The sequence below is a fragment of the Balaenoptera ricei genome, chromosome 3 (genome assembly GCF_028023285.1).
Source record: "Balaenoptera ricei isolate mBalRic1 chromosome 3, mBalRic1.hap2, whole genome shotgun sequence".
Lineage (NCBI taxonomy): Eukaryota > Metazoa > Chordata > Mammalia > Artiodactyla > Balaenopteridae > Balaenoptera > Balaenoptera ricei.
Genome location: NC_082641.1, coordinates 167,957,372 through 167,977,269, shown reverse-complemented (window position 1 = coordinate 167,977,269; position 19,898 = coordinate 167,957,372). Strand labels below are relative to the sequence as shown.

General features: G+C 36.3%; 1 pseudogene; it reads right to left on the bottom strand.

Annotated features, from left to right (window-relative positions):
- Nucleotides 1-349: 349 nt before the first annotated feature.
- Nucleotides 350-18,485, bottom strand: LOC132363456 (olfactory receptor 2T27-like; annotated as a pseudogene).
- Nucleotides 18,486-19,898: the final 1,413 nt, after the last annotated feature.

The window sequence follows — 19,898 nt, the reverse complement described above, 5'->3', positions numbered from 1 at the left end:
AGGAACTTGGTACTTCTAACAGTGGAAATTAACAAGACTGGAAGCACCAATAATACCAAATAAAGCTGAGCCTCAAGGACACTGAAAAATGTCTAAATATTTCAGATATAAAAAGAGAAGATTGGAACTTTGTGTTTATGAACTGGTTTGATGAATAGCAATTGAAATGATCCATTTTGAAAACACATTATTAGAAACTGATTGAGAAAAAGCTCCTTACAAACTATTTATGATTGAATTAATATTGCCAATCGAATTCAACCATGTGGTTTGCCTATAGGGCTACAGCAAAATACCTCATGCTGGAAAATGCGAATGTGATGCTCCTGGAGTCTTTGTTCTTGTCCCTCTAGATAACTGTTTTCCACCTTGATATGTATGTGTTCCATTTAGAGACTGGATGTTTCCTCAGGACCTTCTGGAAAGCTCCTAACACATCTTTGTTTCTCAAGCTGTAGATGAGTGAATTGAGCATGGGTGTGAGGACAGTACAAAATACAGACACAGCCTGCTTCTGATCAGGGGTATGAGAGGAACCAGTTGTCATGTACATATAAACATATGGTCCTAGATAAAAGCTTACCACTGTTAAGATGGGAGAAGCAGGTGGCCAAGGCTTTGTTCCTGCCTTGGGGGGATTTCATATGCAGGACAGTGAGGAAGATGAAGGTGTATGAAGCCATAATAAATCCAAAAGGGATGATGATAAATGTGATGCCCATCACAGAGACCACTACTTCATAGGTGGAAGTGTCTTTGCATGAGATCTTCATGATTGCTGGGATCTCACAGAAGAAATGGTGGATTTCTCTGGAGCCACAGATAGGCAGATTCATAGTATAGAATGTGTGGGCTGTAGAAGCTAAAATGCCCCCAGTCCAAGACACTATGACCATTTGCACAGACCCCTTGGTTTGTAATGACTGCATATCTCAAGGGGTTACAAACAGCTACATATCAGTCATAGGCCATGAGGGTCAAGAGGATATATTCAGCACCCCCAAGAGTAAAAAAGAAAAATAGCTGGGTTCCACAGCCAACACGAGTGATGTCCTTCCTTCCAGAGAAAAAGTTTACCATCATCTTTGCAACAGTGCCGCTGATGAGGGCCAGGTCTATGAGAGAATGGTGGCTGAGCAGAAAGTGCATTGGAGTGTGGAGCCTCAAGTCCTTCCATATCAGGAGGAGCAGGATGAAGTTCCCAATTACTGCAGCAAGGTAGATCAGGATGATAAGGTAGATAAGAATACTGACATACTTCATATTGGGGAAGAGTCCTGAGAGAACAACACCTGTTGTTAATGTCTCATTTTCTTCCTCAATGGCTATGACTGATCTGGTTGAACCAAAAGAAGAAGGAAAGGGGAACAAAAGTCAAATTAAATGCTTTAAATCCTTTAAAAATATTTTTACGGGTCAAGTATTGCTGCAATAATGTGAGATAAAAAATGACTCCACAAATGTCAATGGCTTATGACAATAAACATGTATTTTCTTGCTGCCATGTCTGTAAGTCAGGTGGAGCATTTTGCTTTAGGTTGCCAATCAAGTACAGATATATTCCACCAATACTTCTCTCATTCTGGGGCTTGCTCTTCTTAAGGAAGATGGCAGAAACCAAAAATGGGCAAGAAAAACTACATGATTCCCCCTAATGCCTGAACTTAGAACTGACTCTGTTACTTGCTACCACATTCCCCTGACTAAAGCAAGTCACACGTAGAAGCCCAACATCAATGTGGTGGGGAAATAAACTCCACCCACAGTGAACCACAAAAGGATGAGGCATGAAGAGAGAAACGGAAACAACTAACATGATCTACTATATTTCTCATAGTTCCTACCTCCACCATCATCAATTTCATGATTTTGATGCTGGGTTTTCAGATGTTTCATAATTTAATTTTTAGTCTTCTGTTTAATGTGTTCTGTTAAGCCTCAGTAATAAAGATCTATGGGTTTCCTATGATCACAAACTATTTTCACTATGGAGAATGCCTTGAGATCATAGGCAGCCATTTCTTATAGCCACGGCTAGATATGCAACAGGTAAACACACAAACTTTTTTTCTTAGCAGTCCCCTACCTATGGATCTGGTTACATAAATCCATGAAAGAAACCATAGATAAATGTGAAATAGAGTGCAGCAAAATGAATCTGTTGTCCTTGTACTTGAATCTAGGAGGTCATTTTCTAAAACAACACACATCAGCCAAGGAATGAACCGATATAGTCAGTGGTGTGTTTTCCTTTAGATTTATTCATAGAAACTTACATAAACCACATCAGGATAAATTCAGAAATAATAACTAAATCAGATTTCATAAGCTCTAAATGAGAAATAAGATTGTGCCTGCATTCAAGAGGAAACATATTCCTCCCTAAAAGTTTGTGGAAATAGAAATGGAGAATTTTCTACTCTAAGCAGCTTGAAACAGGCTAGAAGCAACTAAGCATGAAATGTAATTTTTATGACCATGTCACTAGTTACGCAGATTGTATTTAGGCATTAAGAAAACGTCAATCTACAACAAATCTGTAGGGTAGGAAAATACAGTTAAGGGGTGGGGTAAGGGACAAATTTCAAAAGGAAAACTCTGATTGGTACATGAAAAGTTCATTAAAATTTCCCGCTTTCCCAACCAACATTGCCAAGTGGTACCACCTGGTGGCAACAGTGGTGATGTGTAAATTCCCACTGAAAAATGAAGATGACACTGAGGATTTACTCTTAATGCTGCTTCATTGATGTTTACTAGGTTTACTTACTTCTGGGACCCAATAATTATGTTTTCCCATGAGCTGACTACTAAATTTCCAGATAGAGGTTATGGAAAGCTCTTAAGAACAGTGGGACAAGGAGGTGAAAGTTGAAGAAAGAACCAGATCCAAAAGGTGATTTAATTTAGTAAAAATGTTCTTAACATTTGTCCTGTATCCTTAAAGTTGCACCAGGTTAATTGAACTAAATATTCCCCCTTGGCTTTTCAAGTTGCTACAAAGGACTCTATTAAGGGGAAATATTACCCCGAAGAGAGGCAAAACAGTAGATATAATTATTGGAAGCCAGGCCAGTCTCTTCATCATTTTACCTGCGCTTGTTTACCTATACACACTGGATTTTCCTCAAAAAAACATGCTTTCCCAAAGTAGTGATGTTCCTGGTTGCTTCCTGAAGAAGGCTTGGTGTTAGGAGACTGGAGCATTTTGTTTTCCACCTGCAAGTGGTATTTCTGAGATCATATAGACAATTACATGTACACATGACAACAGCAAGTGCCCCAGAGGATCCTTGAGGCAAATAGGAAACCACAGAGGGAGTGAGTCCTTAGATACCCATTAAGTGATATGTTTTTCTCTATTGCATTGGGTTTTCCTTAAAACAAGACTCTGGGGTGGGGAGGATTACCGTGTTTATCCGGGATTTTATTCTCCTGTGTTGCTTAAATACGTCCCACATTTTGGCTTCTCATGAAGCCTCATTTATTTGGGATGGATTTTCTGACTCATCAACAAGAAATTATGTTCTGGTAAATCATTACTGAATTTACCTGAAGATGGTAAATTTTACTTTCTCCAGTAGCAGTCACATACAGAAGGGATTTTTCTCTCTCGCAGATTCAAAACACGTTGTCGCTCAGGACAAACATAGCTCTTCATCATCATGAAAACTGGCCATCTTCGCTTTCAAATAATTTCTTTCCTAATGGTTTTCCACAAGTAATATATAAATATATTATCAGTGATAAAGCTTTTTAAAAATACACAGTTATAAGAAGTAACTAGTGAAATCTACTTATTCTCCTATCTCTTCCCATACCCTCCCTGGAGGTAGTTATTGATAACAAATTGTTGTGCATCTTTCCAACCATATATGAGATTTCTCTCTGTTTCATTTCTAGCTTTTTAAAATAAATTTTTATTTTGAAATGATTTTAGATTTACAGAAAAGATGCAAGAATAATACAGAGAGTTCCCATATACCAGCTTCACTTAATGTTAATGTGTTTGTTAAAACTAAGAAATTAACATTGGTATATTACTATTAACTAAACTCCAGACCTCATTTGGGTTTCACCAATTTTTCCACTAATGTTATCTTTTTCCCTTCCAGGATTCAATCCACGATACCATGTTTCATTTAGTCATCATGCTTCCTCATCACCTCCTATCTGTGACATTTTCTGTGTTCCCATTTTTAAAGACTTTGAAAATTTAAAGAGTATTGGTCAGATATTATGTACAATATCCCTCAATTTGAGTTTCTCAGATGTTTTGCTATGACTAGATTAGAGTTATGTCTTTAGAGAAGATTATCACATAGATAATATTATGTCTTATCAGGGGATACGTGACGTCAACATGAGTTATTGGTGGCTTGTTAACATTCATCACTTAGTTAAGGTAGTGTTAGCCAGGACGTTTCCATTTTAAAGCTACTATTTTTCCCCTTCTGTACTCTATTTTTGGAAGTGAATCTTTTAAATCCAGTTCACACTTAAGACTTAAGCTCCACTTTCAGGGAGTGAGTATCCACATATTTATTACTTGGAATCTTGTAAGGAAGTTTTATCCCTTCTTCCCCATTTGTTTATTAAACCATTTATTTTTATCAGTATGCTCTCACGTATATGTATATTCAACTTTGTGTTATAATCCAACACCATGTTATTTATTATTCACTGTGTAAATACCTAGAAGGAGAATTGTTGGCTTTTAGCAAGTCTGTATTTAACTTGATAAACATTTGTGAAAATGCTTTTGAAAGTGCTGTACCATTTTGTATTCCCACTCTGGCCAGCAGTTGGTATTGTCAGTTATTTGAATTTTAGCTGTTCTAACAGATACGTAGGGCTATGCTATGTGATTTAAATGTCATTTGTATTACTAACAGATTTGATCATCTTTTAATTGATTTTGGGTAAAGTTTCAGGTCAAATCTTTTATATATATATTCTAATTATTGATAATTCAGAGTTTAAAATTTTTTATAATTTTTAAATTTTGATTTATTTATTTATTTGGCTGTGCTGCAGAGCTTGCAGGATTTTTTTTTTCCTTAACTTTTTTTTTTTTAACATCTATATTGGAGTATAACTGCTTTACAATGGTGTGTTAGTTTCTGCTTTATAGCAAAGTGAATCAGTTATACATATACATATGTCCCCATATCTCTTCCCTCTTCCTTCTCCCTTCCTCCCACACTCCCTATCCCACCCCTCTAGGTGGTCACAAAGCACCGAGCTGATATCCCTGTGCTATGTGGCTGCTTCCCACTAGCTATCTATTTTACGTTTGGTAGTGTATACATGTCCATGCCACTCTCTCACTTTGTCCCAGCTTACACTTCCCCCTCCCTGTATCCTCAAGTCCATTCTCTAGTAGGTCTGTGTCTTTATTCCCATCTTCTGCCTAGGTTTGTCATGACCTTTTTTTTTTTTTTTTTTTAGATTCCATATATATGTGTTAGCATACAGTGTTTGCTTTTCTCTTTCTGACTTACTTCACTCTGTATGACAGTCTCTAGGTCCATCCACCTCACTACAAATAACTCAATTCCATTTCCTTTTATGGCTGAGTAATATTCCATTGTATATATGTGCCAAATCTTCTTTATCTATTCATCTGTTGATGGACACTTAGGTTGCTTCCATGTCCTGGCTATTGTAAATAGTGCTGCAATGAACATTGTGGTACATGACTCTTTTTGAATTATGGTTTTCTCAGGGTATATGCCCAGTAGTGAGATTGCTGGGTCGTATGGTAGTTCTAGTTTTAGTTTTTTAAGGAACCTCCATAGTGTTCTCCATAGTGGCTGTATCAATTTACATTCCCACCAACAGTGCAAGAGGGTTCCCTTTTCTCCACACCCTCTCCAGAATTTATTGTTTGTAGATCTTTTGATGATGGACATTCTGACTGGTGTGAGATGATATCTCATTGCAGTTTTGATTTGCATTTCTCTAATGATTAATGATGTTGAGCATTCTTTCATGTGCTAGTTGGTAATGTGTATATCTTCTTTGGAGAAATGTCTGTTTAGGTCTTCTGCCCATTTTTGGATTGGGTTGCTTGTTTTTTTGTTATTGAGGTGCATAAGCTGCTTGTAAATTTTGGAGATTAATCCTTTGTCAGTTGCTTCATTTGCAAATATTTTCTCCCATTCTGAGGGTTGTCTTTTCATCTTGTTTATGGTTTCCTTTGCTCTGCAAAAGCTATTAAGTTTCATTAGGTCCCATTTGTTTATTTATTTTTTATTTCCATTTCTCTAGGAGGTGGGTCAAAAAGGATCTTGCTGTGATTTATGTAATAGAGTGTTCTGCCTAGGTTTTCCTCTAAGAGTTTTATAGTGTCTGACCTTACATTTAGGTCTTTAATCCATTTTGAGTTTATTTTTGTGTATGGTGTAAGGGAGTGTTCTAATTTCATTCTTTTACATGTAGCTGTCCAGTTTTCCCAGCACCATTTATTGAAGAGGCTGTCTTTTCTCCATTGTATATTCTTGCCTCCTTTATCAAAGATAAGGTGACCATAGGTGCATGAGTTTATCTCTGGGGTTTCTATCCTGTTCCATTGATCTATATTTCTGTTTTTTGCCAGTAGCATGCTGTCTTGATTACTGTAGCTTTGTAGTATAGTCTGAAGTCAGGGAGCCTGATTGCTCCAGCCCCGTTTTTCTTTCTCAAGATCGCTTTGGGTATTTGGGGTCTTTTGTGTTTCCATACAAATTGTGAAATTTTTTGTTCTAGTTCTGTGAAAAATGTCAGTGGTAATTTGATAGGGATTGCATTGAAGCTGTAGATTGCTTTGGGTAGTGTAGTCATTTTCACAATTTTGATTCTTCCAATCCAAGAAAATGGTATATTTCTCCATCTATTTGTATCATCTTTAATTTCTTTCATCAGTGTCTTATAATTGTCTGCATACAGGTCTTTGTCCCCTTAGGTAGGTTTATTCCTAGATATTTTATTCTTTTTGTTGCAATGGTAAATGGGAGTGTTTTCTTAATTTCTCTTTCAGATTTTTCATCATTAGTGTATAGGAATGCAAGAGATTTCTGTACATTAATTTTGTATCCTGCTACTTTACCAAATTCATTGATTAGCTCTAGTAGTTTTCTGGTAGCATATTTAGGATTCTCTATGTATAGTATCATGTCATCTGCAAACAGTGACAGCTTTACTTCTTCTTTTCTGATTTGGATTCCTTTTATTTCTTTTTCTTCTCTGATTGCTGTGGCTAAAACTTCCAAAACTATGTTGAATCATAGTGGTGAGAGTGGGCAACTTTGTCTTGTTCCTGATCTTAGTGGAAATGGTTTCAGTTTTTCATCATTGAGGATGATGTTGGCTGTGGGTTTGTCATATATGGTCTTTATTAGGTTGAGGTAAGTTCCCTCTATGCCTACTTTCTGGAGTGTGTTTATCATAAATGGGTGTTGAATTTTGTCAAAAGCTTTTTCTGCATCTATTGAGGTGATCATATGGTTTTTCTCCTTCAGTTTGTTAATATGGTGTATCACATTGATTGATTTGCATTTATTGAAGAATCCTTGCATTCTTGGGATAAACCCCACTTGATCAAGGTGTATGATCCTTTTAATGTGCTGTTGGATTCTGTTTGCTAGTATTTTGTTGAGGATTTTTGCATCTATGTTCATCAGTGATATTGGCCTGTAGTTTTCCTTCTTTGTGACATCTCTGTCTGGTTTTGGTATCAGGATGATGATGGCCTCGTAGAATGAGTTTGGGAGTGTTCCTCCTTCTGCTATATTTTGGAAGAGTTTGAGAAGGATAGGTGTTATCTCTTCTCTAAATGTTTGATAGAATTCGCCTGTGAAGCCATCTGGTCCTGGGCTTTTGTTTGTTGGAAGGTTTTTAAACACAGTTTCAATTTCAGTGCTTGTGATTGGTCTGTTCATATTTTCTATTTCTTCCTGGTTCACTCTCGGAAGGTTGTGCATTTCTAAGAATTTGTCCATTCCTCCAGGTTTTCCATTTTATTGGCATATAGTTGCTTGTAGTAATCTCTCATGAGCCTTTGTATTTTTGCAGTGTCAGTTGTTATTTCTCCTTTTTCATTTCTAATTCTATTGATTTGAGTCTTCTCCCTTTTTTTCTTGATGAGTCTGGCTAATGGTTTATCAATTTTGTTTATCTTCTCAAAGAACCAGCTTTTAGTTTTATTGATCTTTACTATCGTTTCCTTCATTTATTTTTCATTTATTTCTGCTCTGATCTTTATGATTTCTTTCCTTCTGCTAACTTTGGGGTTTTTTGTTCTTCTTTCTCTAATTGCTTTAGGTGTAAGGTTAGGTTGTTTATTTGAGATGTTTCTTGTTTCTTAAGGTAGGATTGTACTGTTATAAGCTTCCCTCTTAGAACTGCTTTTGCTGCATCCCATAGGTTTTGGGTCATCATGTTTTCATTGTCATTTGTTTCTAGGTATTTTTTGATTTCCTCTTTGATTTCTTCAATGATGTCTTGGTTATTTAGTAGTGTATTGTTTGACCTCCATGTGTTTGTGGGTTTTTTTACAGATTTTTTCCTGTAATTGATATCTAGTCTCATAGCGTTAGGGTCAGAAAAGGTATTTGACAAGATTTCAATTTTCTTAAATCTACCAAGGCTTGATTTGTGACCCAAGATATGATCTATCCTGGAGAATGTTCCATGAGCACTTGAGAAGAAAGTGTATTCTGTTGCTTTTGGATGGAATGTCCTATAAATATCAATTAAGTCCCTCTTGTTTAAGGTATCATTTAGAGCTTGTGTTTCCTTATTTATTTTCATTTTAGATGATCTGTCCATTGGTGAAAGTGGGGTGTTAAAGTCCCCTACTATGATTGTGTTACTGTTTATTTCCCCTTTAATGGCTGTTAGCATTTGCCTTATGTATTGAGGTGCTCCTATGTTGGGTGCATAAATATTTACAATTGTTATATCTTCTTCTTGGATTGATCCCTTGATCATTATGTAGTGTCCTTCTTTGTCTCTTGTAATAGTCTTTATTTTAAAGTCTATTTTGTCTGTTATGAGAATTGCTACTCCAGCTTTCTTTTGATTTCCATTTGCATGGAATATCTTTTTCCATCCCCTCAATTTCAGTCTGTATGTGTCCCTAGGTCTGAAGTGGGTCTCTTGTAGACAGCATATATATGGGTCTTGTTTTTGTATCCATTCAGCCAGTGTCTGTCTTTTGGTTGGAGCATTTAATCCATTTACATTTAAAGTAATTATCGATATGTATGTTCCTATTACCATTTTCTTAATTTGGGGGGCTTTGTTATGGTAGGTCTTTTCCTTCTCTTGTGTTTCCTGCCTAGAGAAGTTCCTTTAACATTTGTTGTAAAGCTGGTTTGGTGGTGCTGAATTCTTTTAGCTTTTGCTTGTCTGTAAAGGTTTTAATTTCTCTGTCAAATCTGAATAAGATCCTTGCTGGGTAGAGTAATCTTGGTTGTAGGTATTCCCCTTCATCACTTTAAATATGTCCAGCTTGCAGGATCTTAGTTCCCCAGCCAGGGAGCGAACCTAGGCCCCAGCAATGAATGCACTGAGTCCTAACCACTGGAACACCAGGGAATAACCTTTTATATGTTTTCTGCATACAAGTTCTTTATCAGCTATATGTTTTGAAATACAGTTTTCCCAGTTTATGGCTTGTAATTTTCTTAATCATGAATTTTAAAAAACATTTTTATAGATATATAATTCAAATATTGTAAATTCACCTATGTAAAATATATACAATTAAATTGTTTTTAGTAATTTAGAGTTGTACAACTATCATCACAATCTAATGTTAGAGCATTTCATCATTGCAAAAAGAAACACTATACCGAGTAATAGTCAATCTTCATCCTCCCTTTCCCCAGCCATAAGCCCTCACTAATTTACTTTGTTTCCATACATTTGCCTAATCTGGAAAATTCATAGAAATTAAATCATATAATGTGCGGTTTTTTGTAGTTTGCTTTTTTCACTTAGCACAATGTTTTCAGCGTTTATGTATGTTATAGCACAAATCAGTACTTCATTCCTTTTTAATGCTAAATAATAATCTATTTTATTGATATAATAGTTTGTTATACATTCATCAGATTATGTGTATTTGGTTTTCATTTTTGTCTATTATAAATAATTTGTTATGAAAAAATTTGTGCTCAAGTTTTTGTGTGGACATATAAGTCTATTTATCTCAGGTATATAACTAAAAGTAAAATTGCTTGATCGAATGATAACTCTATGTTAAACATTTTGAGAAAGTGATACACACTTTTTAAAAGTGACCACACCATTTTACACTCCCACCAGCAATGTATGAGGGTTATAATTACTCTACATCTTTGCATACACTTGTTGTCTGTTTTTTCTGTCTTAGACACCCTAGCAGGCATGAAGTAATATTTTATTGTGGTTTTGATTTGCATTTCCGTAATGACTACTGATGTCAACCATCATTTCAGTGCTTGTGTAGCCTTTGTATATCTTCTTTAGAGAAATGTCTATTCAAATCCTGTGCACATTTCAATGGGGTTTTTCATCTTTTTATTATTATTTTCCAGGTTTAATGAGGAATAATTGGCAAATATAATCATATATATTTAAAGTGCACAATGTGATGATTTGTTTAACATATAGATTATGAAAATATTATCAAGATCAAGATAATTAACATGCCCATCACCTCACATAGTTAAATCCTGTGTGTGTGTGTTTTGTGTGTGTATGTTCATATGTGTGTGTGTGGTGATAATGCTTAATATCTACTCTCAGCAATTTTCAAATATTCAGTTCCATATTATTAACTATAATCGCTATGCTGTACACTGTCCTCAGAATGAGTCGTCTCAAACTCTTCCCAGAGGAAGAAACACTCCCATACTCATTCTATGAGGCCACCATCACCCTGATACTAAAACCAGACAAAGATATCACAAAAAAAGAAAATTACAGACCAATATCACTGATGAATATAGACACAAAAATCCTCAACAAAATACTAGCAAACAGAATTCAACAACAAATTAAAAGGATCATACACCATGATCAAGAGGGATTTATCCCAGGGATGCAAGGATTCTTTGATATATGCAAATCATTCAATGGGATATACCATATTAACAAACTGAAGAATAAAAAACAAATGATCATCTCAAATGATGCAGAAAAAGCTTTTGAGAAAATTCAACACCAATTTAGGATAAAAAGTCTCCAGAAAGTGGGCAGAGAGGGAACCTACCTCAACATAATAAAGGCCATATGTGACAAACTCACAGCAAACATCATTCTCAATGGTGGAAAACTGAAACCATTTCCTCTAAGATCAGGAACAAGACGAGGATGCCCACTCTCACCACTATTATTCAACATAGTTTTGGAAGTCCTGGCCACAGCAATCAGAGAAGAAATAGAAATAAAAGGAATCAAAATTGGAAAAGAAGAAGTAAAGCTGTCACTGTTTGCAGATGACATGATACTATACATAGAAAATCCTAAAGATGCCACCAGAAAACTACTAGAGCTAATCAACGAATCTGGTAAAGTTGCAGGATACAAAATTAATGCACAGAAATCTCTTGCATTTCTATACACTAACAACGAAAGATTAGAAAGAGAAATTAAGGAAACACTCCCATTTACCACTGCAACAAAAAGAATAAAATACCTAGGAGTAAACCTACCTAAGGAGGCAAAAGACCTGTACTCAGAAAACTATAAGACACTAATAAAAGAAATCAAAGATGACACAAACAGATGAAGAGATATACCATGTTCTTGGATTGGAAGAATCAATATTGTGAAAATGATTATACTATCCAAAGCAATCTACAGATTCAATGCAGTCCCTATCAAATTACCAATGGCATTTTCCACAGAACTAGAACAAAATATCTTAACATTTGTATAGAGACAATAAGACCATGAATAACCAAAGCAATCTTGAGGAAAAAAAAAATAACAACAAAAAAAATGGAGTTGGAGAAAACAGGCTCCCTGACTTCAGACTATACTACAAAGGTACAGTAATCAAGAAACTATGGTACTGGCACAAAAACAGAAATATAGATGAATGGAACAGGATAGAAAGCCCAGAGATATATTCACGCACCCATGCACCTATGGTCAACTAATCTATGAAAAAGTAGACAAGAATATACAATGGAGAAAAGACGGTCTCTTTAATAAGTTGTGCTGGGAAAACTGGACAGCTACATGTAAAAGAATGATATTAGAACACTCCCTAACTCCATACACAAAAATAAACTCAAAATGGATGAAAGACCTAAATGTAAGATTGGACACTATAAAACTGTTAGAGGAAAACATAAGAAGAACACTCTTTGACATAAATCACAACAAGATCTTTTTTGACCCACCTCCTAGAGTAATGGAAATAAAAACAAAAATAAACAAATGGGACATAATGAAACTTAAAAGCTTTTGCACAACAAAGGAAACCATAAACAAGATGAAAAGACATCTCTCAAAATGGAAGAGAATATTTGCCAACAAAGCAACTGACAAAGGATTAATCTCCAAAATATACAAAGAGCTCAGTCAGCTCAACATCAAAAAACCAAACAACCCAATAAAAAATGGGCAGAAGACCTAAATACACATTTCTCCAAAGGAGATATACACATGGTCAACAAACATGTGAAAAGATGCTCAATAACACTAATTATTAGAGAATTGCAAATCAAAACTACAATGAGGTATCACCTTACACTGGTCAGAATGGCCATCATCAAAAATTCTACAAACAATAAATGCTGGACAGGGTGTGAAGAAAAGGGAACCCTCTTGCACTGTTGGTGGGAATGTAAATTGATACAGCCACTATGGAGAACAGTATGGAGGTTCCTTAAAAAACTAAAAATAGAACTACTATATGACCCTTCAATCCCACCAATGGGCACATACCCAGAGAAAACCATAATTCAAAATGACACATGCACCCCAATGTTCATTGCAGCACTATTTACAGTAGCCAGGTCATGGAAGCAACCTAAATGCCCATTGACAGACGAATGGATAAAGAACATGTGGTACATATATACAATGGAATATTACTCAGCCATAAAAAGGAATGAAATTAGCTCATTTTTAGGGACGTGGATGGACTTATAGACTGTCATACAGAGTGAAGTAAGTCAGAAAGAGAAAAACAAATATCATATATTAACACATATGTGTGGAATGTAGAAAAATGGTACAGATGAACCTGTCTGCAAGGCAGAAATAGGGACACAGACTTAGAGAACAAACATATGGACACCAAGGCAGGAAAGAGAGGCTGGGATGAATTGGGAGATTGGGGTTGACATATAAACACTAATATGTATAAAATAGGTAACTAATGAAAACCTGCTGTATAGCACAGGGAACTCTACTTCACTTCGCTATACTGTAGAAATTAACACAACATTGTAAACAACTATACCTCCCCCCTCCCAAAAGAACTAGTTTATCTTATAACTGAAAGTTTTTGTGCTTTGTCCTACATCTCCCCATTTTCCCTACCCACAGCCCCTCACTATTATACACCTTGTTTTCATAAAATCAGCTTTTTAAATTACTTTTAAGTAACATCAAATAGCATTTGTCATTCTCTTTCTGGCTTATTTCACTTAGCATAATGCCCTCCATATTCATCAATGTTGTCACAAATGACAAGATTTTCTTCTTTTTTGAATAATATTTCTCTGTGTGTGTTTGTATGTATCATCACATTTTCTTTATCCATTCATGTGTTGAAGAGCACTTCACCTTTGAACACTTTAAACCACTTTTTTAACCCATTTCAATTTTTTCCCCGTATCTTAGCTATGTGAAAAATGCCACAATGAACATGGGATTACAGATATTTCTTCAAGATACTGATTTTGTTTCCTTTGGACAATACCAGGAGTGGGATTGCTTGATCATATGATAGTTCTAATTTTAATTTTTTAAAGGAACATATGTATCAATATATTGCCATAATGGTTTTACTGACACAGTCCCACCAAGAGTCCGCAAGTATTCTCTTTTCTTCACATTCTCTCCAATACTTTTTATCTCTTGTCAGTTTGACAAGAGATATCCTAACATATGTGGGTTGATACCTCATTGAGGTTTTAACTTGCAGTTCCCTGACAGTTAGTAAAATTGAGCATTTTTTCAAGTACTGGTTGGATATTTGGATTTCTATTTTAGAAAAACGTCTATTCAAGTCCTTTGCCCATTTTTAGTTGGATTATGTTGGTGGTTGCTATTGGGTTATATATGTTCTTTATATTTTTTGATATTAACCTGTTATCAGATATATGGTTTGAAAATATTTTCATCCATTCTGTAGGTTACCTTTTCAATTTGTTGGTTGTTTTCTTTGCTGTACAGAAGCTTTTTAGTTTGATGAATTCCCACTTGTTTATTTTAGTTATTGTTGTCTGTACTTAGGGCATCCTATCAAAAAAAATTTATTGCCAAGACCAATGTCAAAGAGATTTTTTCCCTGTGTTTTCTTCTAGGAGTTTTACAATTTCTGGTCTTATATTTAAGTCCTTAATCCATTTCGAGTTAACTTTTCTGAGTTATGTAAGATAGGGGTCTAGTTTTATTCATTTGCATGTGGATATCCAATTTTTCAACATCATTTATTAAAGGGGATATCATTTCGCCATTGAGTGTTTTTTGAACCACTGTCAAAGATTAGCTGAACATGTATGTGTAGGTTTACTGCTGGGCTCTCAATCTGTTCCATAGGTCTAAGTGTCTGCTTTTATTCCAGTACCATACTGTTTTGATTACTATAGCTTTCTAATACAGTTTGAAAAAGGGAATTGTGATGTCTCCAGTTTTGTTCTTCTTGCTTAAGATGGCTTTACCTATTTGTATTCTTTTGTGCTTTCATACAAATTTTAAGATAGTTTTTTTTCTATTTCTGTTTAAAATGCCATTGGGATTTTGATAGGAATTTTACTGAACCTGTGGATTGCTTCGGGTAGTATGAACATTTTAGCAATATTAATTCTTCCAACCCAAGAATGTGGGATTTTTTTTCCATTTGTCTTTGTCCCCTTCAATTTCTTTTGTAAAAGTCTTATAGTTTTGGTGTACAGATCTTTCAACTCCTTGGTTAAATTCATTTCTATATATCTTAATGTTTTGATGCAATTGTAAATGGTATTGATTTTTAAATTTCTCTTTCAGATAGTTCATTGTTAGTTTACAGAAATGCAACTGCTTTTTGTATATTGATTTTTTTTCCTGCCACTTTACTGAATTCATTTTTTAGTCCTAAGAGTTTTTTTGGTGAAGTCTTTAGTATTTTCTAGATACAAGATCATGTCATCTACAAAGACAATTTTACTTCTTCCTCTCGAGTGTGAATGTCTTTTATTTCTTTTTCTTGGCTGATTATTCTGGCTAGGACATCGAGTACTATGCTGAATAGAAGTGGTAAGAGTAAGCATTCTTATTTCTGACCTAAGAGAAAAAGTTTATAATCCTTCATCACTGAGTATGATATTAGCAGTCAGTTTGTCATATATGACCTTTATTATGTTTAGTTATGTTTCTTCTATACTCAATTTATTGAGAGTTTTGTAATAAAAGGGTGTTAAATATTGTCAAATACTTTTTCTGCACCTACTGAGATGATCATATGAATTTATCCTTTATTCTGTTAATGATGTATATCACAACTTGATTTTTGTGTATTGAAGCCTCACTGCATTTGAAGCATAAATCTCAATTGATCATGGTGTATAATGCATTTAATATGCTCTTGAATTAGGTTTTCTAGTATTTTGTTGAAGATTTTAGCATCTCTTGTCATCAGGGAATAAATATTGGCCTATAATTTTACTTCTTATGTGTCCTTATCTAGTTTTGCATCCGGATAATATTGACCTTATAAAATAAGTTTGGAACTGCCTCCACCTTCAAGTTTGTGGAAAAGTTTCAGAAGGAATACATTTTCCATCCCTTCACTTTCAGCAGATGTGTGTCCGTAAATCTTATGTGAGTGTCTTGTAGACAATAGATAATTGAATCTTTTTTTTTTCTATTCACCATTCTATGTCTCTTGAGAAATTTAAACTATTTCCATTTAGAGTAATTATTGATAAGTAAGGGTTTACAATTACCATTTTTAAATTGTTTTCTGATTATTTTTTAGTTGGCTTTGTCCTTTTTATTCACTCTTGCTGATCTTCCAATGAAGATCTCTTTTAGTTGAGTCTGTTTGGGGATCTTTGAGCTTCATGTACATGGATATCCATATATCACCGAAGATTTTTGAAGTTTTCCACATTAGTTCTTAAATAAGCTTTCTGCCTCTTCTCCCTCTCTCCCTTCTCCTTCCGGGACTCCCATAATGCAAACATTATTTCACTTACTGATGTCCCACAATTCACATAGACTGTCTCCACTTTTCTCATTCTTATTTCGTTTTTCTCCTCTGACTAGATAATTTCAAAAGATCTGTATTCAAGTTCACAGATTCTGCATGAGTAAGCCTGCTGTTAAATCTCCTTACTGTATTTTTCATTTCAATATATTGTTTTCCTGAGTTATTGAGTTGTCTGTGTTTTCTTGAATCTCATTGCACCTCCTTAATATAATCATTTGGAATTTTTTTTTTTTTTTTAGGTAACTCACAGATCTAAATTTCTTTGGGGTTGTTTACTTAAAAATTATTCTGTTCCTTTGGTGATGTCATGTTTCCTTGTTTTTTCATGTTTCTAATGCCTTTGCATTGATATCTGTGCATTTGAGTGAGCAGTCACCTCTTACAGTATTTATGGACTGACTTCAGTTTGGAAAGACCTTCAGTTGAAGGTGGCTGTGAGGGCACCTGTGAGGTGGGGTGTAACATCTCTGGTTCCAGGGAGGGTGCAATGTTATGGTCTCCTTGAATCTCCATCAGCTGAGGTCAACTTTGGGAAAGACTCTAGGGTTCCATGGTGACCAAGACTAAGGTAATACTGCAGGTGTGTGTGGTGACAGTGGAGGCTAAATCTATTGAGGTTGTCAGTGCAAAAAGCTACTGGGGTCCTCTTGTTCTCCTTTTTGCCCATTGGGAAAGTTCCAGCTGAGTAAATTCCTCTTAGTACCAGGTCTGGGACACAGGTACTCAGAACATCAGCAGATTCATGTCCTGGACTCAAGGTTTTGCAGAGCTATAGTGACACCTGGGACCTGTGGCACAGGAGCACTTGCTGTGGTAGTGGTGGTGGTGTGTGAAATGTAGACATGTGAAAGTCACTATGGAATGAGAGTCTGAGTTACTGGAGCTCGTAGTAGTGACTCGGTCCTTGGGGGGAAGCAGGATGAAGCAGCATGGGACCAGGGATTAAAAGGCATAGCAATGGCCTGGACCAGCTGTGGGGTGCAAAGGAAGCATGCCCTGGGGATGGTAGGTCAGAGTCCTGAATCAGGCCCCAGGGTGTAGGACACAGAGCAACAACATTATAGCTCAGTGATGGTGGCTTAAAGACCCAACTCAGGACCCTGCGGGCAGGGCATAGAGAAACAATAGTGTGGCTTCTGTGATAGTGGGTCGAAGCTGTAACTTAGAACACTGGGGGCAGTGTGAAGCACAGTGGCAAGGCATTTTGGCATCCAAATAACTAAGAGAGAGGTGCATCAGGAACTTGGATCCCTGGAGCCATATCCAGCCCCAGAGAAGAGACAGGGCAGAGGCAGTGTCATGATAAGCAGGGTTTCCACACAAGAAGGACATTCTCAGGAGGTACATGCAGTACCCCTGGAAACAAAGAGTTTACAATGTTAGGGCACCTCAAAAAGGCATGTATTAGTCAATCAGGTTAACAAGGCTCCCAGTGTGGTCTCCTATCCTAGGGAGTTCTACCCTGGGGTGGTCAGTGCAGCCTGAATAAATTAGTTTAGTCCTTAGTTTCTCAGGGCCTGATCAAGGCAGTTAGATTCAAATGATATTGTTTGTCTATGACATCAGTTTATCCTTCTCATGAGTGTGGGTGATATCCAGAGATGTTTTGGGTAGAAAGTGCAGGAGCTCAAGGCTTCCTGTGCTGTCTCATAGTCAATAATGTCTGGTATGTCTCAGTTATTAATTAAAACTTTACATTTTCTAAGGCATTGCTTATTTTTATTCAGATCTTTTATCCAAAAAGGTTGTATGCAAGGAAAAAAAGTTTTATTTAACCTAACCAGAAACACACATTGTGTTTAAGAATTGGTTAGCATAAAATCTTGAATTTTTAAACGATTTTTAAATGAATTTACATAATCTCCCACCCATTGATGATTAATAGCCATCTTAACTTTTCATCTTTTCAAGCCTTTGGAAAAGAGGTTGATGATGATGGAAGGCCTTTTCAGGGTACCCCATGGAGACAGAAGTATCAATGAATATGAGAAGAATGTACAGTTGAAGGAAATGAAGATAAACTTGCGTACCTTACAATGCCCTGTTCAGCAAAATTATTTTTATAAAGAGGATACTGGTACATGACACGTTTGGACAATGGTAACTAATATTATCAGAGAATATCACACACTGTAGGAAAATTGAATTTCTAAAATGTTTGCCTATCTAACAAAGTTGCTTCTTAGTTCTGTTAAAATGAGCACTCTTCTTATATGCAACACATTTCTCTGTTGCCCAAACAGAAGAAGGTAAGGAAGTATGCGACTTGTTCTGACCAATCAAAGACCTCATTGTTTTCTCAACAGTGACCAGATCAATAGTGTGCTCCTGACCAGAATAGGGCAGACCTTGATGACCACATGAGTCTTTTTGCTAAAATTATTAAGATGGATTCTTTGCTGATGGCATTCCCTGACCACCTGTAGGGTGAGTGTCTTAAGTGTGTGACACATAACGTTCCTCTAAAAAGTCAGTTCAGCTAAGCTGGTTTCTATTATAACTGGAAAAAAACATCTTAAAGCACAAGCTTGGCTGATATAGTTCTTTAGAAGATAAGTTCTTTGAAAACATTATATCTGTGACTTTAGTGTTACTGGTTAGAAGAGTGGCAAGAGAGAGACTTTTTCAGGAGGATACAAGACAAGGCAATGCCTGGATTCAATCAGCCTTAGAGCTGGGGCCCTGGACTAATATCCAGAACTATCTAAAAAGCACAAGTCACCAGTTCCACTCAGAAACAGCCCTAGTGTAGAAGTGATGTCACCAAGATGATAAAGTAGGAAACCCCAACCTCTATCTCTCCACAAAGGTCAGCAATTAGACGGCTATCCATAAGCAAAACAGCTCTGGGAGAGCTCAGGACTCCACTTAAGAAAGTTCAGCAACACAGTGAAACAAACAAACAAAAAAAAACCCTGGGAATAACTGTATAAAAATAGAAAGAACAGTTTTATTTTGCCTGCATCATCCCAACCCCAGACTGGCACTGCTCATTGCCAAGAGAAAACTCCTCATCTGGAAAGAGTTTCTTTCACTGACAAGGGAAGAGTGGAGGAAGCAACCAGCTTCCCAAGCTGGCACCACATTAGGTCTCACTTAGGTTACATCCCACCCACAGAATGACAAAGTTGAGATGTATAAGGATGGCTAGAAACAAGAATGAATATCAGGGATACCAATAACAGCCATTCAACAAGAGTAACCACAATTCCTAGGGACCTGCTCTGCAGAGAAACCCATCAACTTTTGCCACTGAAGAAACCAATGGCCAGCAGAGCTGCTGTGGTCCACCTTCAGATTTAACTGGCTTTCACCCCACAAATACCAGTCACTGAGTCTCTTCCCACTCTCTCTCCCACACCCACACCCAACAGTTGCTTGTAGGCCTGGATCTGGCTCTGTCTCCTGTCACTGGTCTGCACCACAGGGCTCACCTGCATCTAGCATCTTCAGCTGTATATCTGCATGATCAGGTTCAACTTCAGTCACTGACACC